Below are 5,083 nucleotides of genomic sequence, written 5' to 3' on the forward strand. Positions count from 1 at the left end.
AAGGATTTTGCTTGTTCTGGTTTTGAATTGACGAGAAATATCTGACTTTTCTTAGGCATTTTAGAATGTTGTGGAATTAAAAAGGGAGGTTTTGATGTGCATTTTGATTTCAATCCATAGGAGCCCTTTGATTGAGAGAGGCGCACGGGGGATTCATCGAATTCACAGGCTAATACACGATCGGGGGATTAGGGGCGTTGCGTGCATGACATTCGAATCCTGGTGCACGAGAAGCGAATCACATGTACATGGCTTGTCCCGTAACTCATCTTGAAACATTGGTTGGGCCTGGGCACCCCCAAACTTTCATCCCCCAGCCCTCTTCACTCTTCCATACTCTCCCTCTCCCCATAAATTCACCTCTTCTCTCACTCCTTTCAGCCTGAGGAAAAAAAAAACAAGAGCAAAAGACCCTCCAGAACAGAAACTTGTGGAACCTGTGAAACTTGCGGAACTCTCTCTCCTATGGAACTGGACGAGTCCGACTCGATTGCCCCACTTGACGAGAGCCTCCAGTCCATGCCCTCCGATGACGAGGAGCAATGGTACTGGAAGATGCGGTCCATCTACAGGGTCCCCGCACGTATCACCGCCCTCACCCGCGAGGCCTACCAGCCGCAAGTTGTCTCCTTCGGCCCCTACCACCACGGCGAGGCCCACCTCCTCCCATGGAGGAACACAAGCGCCGCACGGCCCGCCACTTCCTTAAGCGGTCCAAGAAGCCTATGGAGTGCTTCTACGCGTCCCTGAGGGAGGTGGCGTGCGACCTTGAGGAGAGCTACGACGCGCTGGATCCGAAGTGGAAGGCAGGCAGCGGCGAGGGCGCGGCACCCCTGTTCCTGGAGCTGATGATAACTGACGGCTGCTTCATGCTCGAGATCCTGAGGTTCGCAACCAACGAGGTGGATGACTACGCGTCCAACGACCCCATCTTCAGCAACCACGGGACGCTCTACATAATGTCAGACATTTGGCAGGATATGCTGATGCTGGAGAATCAACTTCCGATGCTAGTGTTGGATCGGCTGGTGGCTGTCGAGAGCGATGGCGAGAAGGTTACTTTCTTAGATTTCGGTCGGTCGTAAGATGAGAAAATATTGCAAGTGCGCAAACCGCCATACCATGTGCACCTAACAGTACATCTTCGGGGAAAATTACCAAAAAAGTCCTAAGCATAATCAGTTTTAAACTTATTTTTTTATCAATTGAGTCCTAAATTTTTGCATTTATATCACTTCAATTCTTCTAGCCAAAATTGGCTAGCTAATGTTGATGTGGTGGCTGGCTGGCTGGTGCCGGTGACAATTTTTTAATAATATTTTTTTCGAGTTATTTTTAATTTTTTAATCGTTTTTCTCTTTTTTTTTTTTCCTCCTCCCTCCTCCTCTTTCCTTCTTCCTTTGGCTTTGGTGACTCGTCGAGGGAGGGCTAGGCGGTCATCGAGGCCGAGGCGGCCGGGCAAGCTTGCCTCGCCATTGCTAGGTGAGCCCCCATTAGTTCACCTCTCCGCACCCGGTGACGGTGAGGCCCCCTCCTAGATCGGCAAAGGCTTGCCTTTTGCGAGGACGACGATGAGGCGAGCCCTCGCAGATCCGACGAGGGCGAGCCCTCACCAAATCCAATGGGGCTCACCCTACCACCTTGGTCTGGCAACCAGCCAACCCTCCCCTCGACCGATCGTTGGAGTCAAAGGAAGAAGGAGGAAGGAGAAAAAAAGAAAAGAAAGAAAAGGGTAAAAATAGATTTAAAAAATCAAGAAAATAATTCGAAAAATAAAATATTATTAAAAAAATCACTAGTGCCGTCGGCTAATTTTGGCCGAAAGAACTTAACTAGCACAATTTAAAAAGTGTTAGAACTGAATTGATCAAAAGAATAAGTTTAGGACTGAATTAGTACAATTGCAATAGGTTTATGACTTTTTTTATAATTTCCCCATATATCTTTGTGATCTCACATGAACCCTACGATGGATCCGTGGAACCTAATGCTCAAAATGCATTGCTTGCACAGTTCACGATCGACCAATAAGTTGATTAGTGAATCTATCATCAAAACTTCATTTTCTTTTCCATTTTATGCAACACAGGACACCGAATTCGTCAACAGGCTCATCCACAATCTCTGCCTCCGTCGCCCGCGCGTCAAAATGATGGGCAAATGCCTGCACGCCCTGGACGTCTACAGGAAGTGCATGCTGATGGAGCCCGAGAAGAAGGACGAGGTGGAGTAGGACCGTCTGAAGAGTGTCCAATTGACCTCGGCCACTGAGCTCAGCAAGCATGGGATCCGGTTCAGGAAGAGCAAGACCAATAGCCTGAAGGACATCTCCTTCACAGATGGCGTCTTGAGGCTCCCCGTGATCTGGGTGGATTCCATCACCATGTCCAGGTTCCTCAACCTCACGGCGTTCGAGCGCCTCCATGTTGGGGCTGGGAACGATGTCATGTCCTACATCTACTGCATGGACCAAATAATCAGAAACGAACAGGACGTCCTGCTGCTCCGCGACAATGGTATCCTCCGGCATCACCTAAAGAATGACGAAATGGTAGTCAAGATGTTCGACTCGCTGGCCGAGGTTGTGATGGTCGACTACAACGCCAACTTGATTGACGTGCTCGATAAGGTCAACGCCTACTGCGGAAAAAAATGGAGCGTGTGGAGGGCTAATTTGCTCCGCACCTACTTCAGGAATCCAGTGGATTCATGGTCTTTCATCACCTTTGTCCTCCTCTTTGCGCTCACCGCAATTCAGACTGTGTATTCCGTGCACGGCTCCCACAAATGAACCCTTTGCCTCTCAGTACAATAATATACTCTCTCTTTTCAGCTTTTTTTGGTTTTTCTCCTGATGACGGATGCCCGATCGTCATCTCTTGATTTTGTTGAATGTTGTTATGAATCATCTTCCTCCTGTTTTCAGTCATGTTCATATCCCTCTTTAAATGTTCTGAATAATGGACATTTTCACTTAACATTGTCAAATGATGATTCTCTTTCTTCAGTCTCCTTCATGTTTGTCCAATTTGAATCGGGCAAGGTGAAGAATGATCAAGTTCTACGCAAGTGAAATCTTCCATTGCACCATTTATTCTTGATTAAATTTGTGAAGTTGCAGTGAATTCAAGTGAGAAAACAAAAATGCAGCCTTCAAACTCATCTCTAATCACCATTTGCTTCAAACATCCTAAAAGAATAAAGGTTTTTGATTGTTGATCTCAATGTATAATTTGTTGAAGTGATTTCCACTATATTAAAGATATTACAAAGCATTACACTTTATAAGGAAACAATACAATAATATAAATAATAAAGCCGTCAAGTCCTTGATTTTAGTATATTTGAGAATCTGCTTGTGATTTTGATTGACATTTCCATAGATAAATCAATATCTTAACTCCCCCTCAAATTGGGAATAGGACAATCCCAAATTCTCAATTTGCAACGTAAGTTTCCAAATGCGTTTTTGGAATAATAGCTTCGTGAAGAGATCAAAAATTCAATGCAGAAACAGAACATACTTAGTCACAAGAAATCCACGAGCCACTGTTTCTCACACATAATGATAATCTAATTCGATATGTTTAGTTCTTGCACATAACAGGAGATTAATCAACATACAAATTGCACTGATATTATCACAAAATAATATTGATGGACTTGAGAGATGAATACCTAAATCTCTTAAAAGAATAGGTATCCAAACAATCTCAGCAATTTTCGACACCATTGCACAATACTTTATATTGGCACTAGATCGAGCAACCATTCGTTACTTCTTAGCACTTCATGATATTCAGTTATTACAGATACAAAATATCGCCACTCCTCAAGTCAAGCAGCAATTTGCCCAATCTTCATCACAAAAGGCATACAACTCCGTGGTTAACTTGCACAGGATTCGCATTTCTGTATCTATTGTGCTACTGACATAGCACAAATGTGCTTCACAATTTGAAAATGAGTCATAATAGGCGAACACATGAATTGACATATAAAATAGACTGCATATGAAATATCCAGCCATGTAATGGTGAGATATTAAAGAGTTCTAACAATATTTTGATATAGCGTAGGATCCGAAAGTAATTTTGCATTTGAGAGAATGAGTGTGAGTGGCTATAGGCGTGGATCCTGGCTTGTAAACCTCCATTTGAGCACATTCAAGAATTGACAAAGTATATTGTGGTTGGCACAAATAAAGACTATCAAAAAATATTCTAATCTCCACAACCAAAAAGTGATGTAATGGCTCTATATCTTTCATTGTAAATTCACTACTCAATGAAGAAATAAATCCATCCAGCAAGTTTGGATCATTACTAAGGACAATCACATCATCCACGAATAAAAGTAGAGCTAGAATGCCATGATCTGATTTTCGAATGAACAAAGAAGGATCTAAAATGCTGCCAAAGAAACCAAATGCTAAAAGAAACAAGCTAAAATGATTAAACCATGCTCTTGATGCTTGCTTGAGGCCACACAAAGCTCTCTCAAATTTGCAAACATAAGACATGTATTTTTCGTCCTCAAAACAAGGCAGTTGCTCCATATAAACAGATTGTGACAGAAATAAATATCTATATTAAAAATAAAAACAACAAATGGATAGTAGATTTAAAAATAAAAAAAAATCAAAGGCCACTTGCATCAATTGTACGCTCTCACTACTCTGCCTCCTATACATCCAAAAAGACCCTCTTTTCATCTGATTTATAGATATACGAAACAAATTTTGCATTGGACCCTCAGAAAGATATGCATCCACAGGAAGAAAAGAAAAAGTTGATATACTGAATGCTAATTTATAATAATGTTTTTAATATTACTAAATATGATGTATTACATAATGGGATGAGATGCCCATACTTTTTAAGTTTCTGCATTGAGTTATGCAACATCAATTTTGCAGACTTTAATCATCAAATTGATTTGGAATGCCTATGTTTGTCATGTTTAGTCCATTAGGACCTATAAACTGCATGATGACTCGTCTGCAATTGATTCTCACACTCTGTTCAATAGATGTTAAGGCTATTGTTAAACTTGAATTACGATCTTAGCCTATTTTGTCTAA

Source organism: Eucalyptus grandis, chromosome 5, assembly GCF_016545825.1.
Source record: "Eucalyptus grandis isolate ANBG69807.140 chromosome 5, ASM1654582v1, whole genome shotgun sequence".
Classification (NCBI taxonomy): Eukaryota; Viridiplantae; Streptophyta; class Magnoliopsida; order Myrtales; family Myrtaceae; genus Eucalyptus; species Eucalyptus grandis.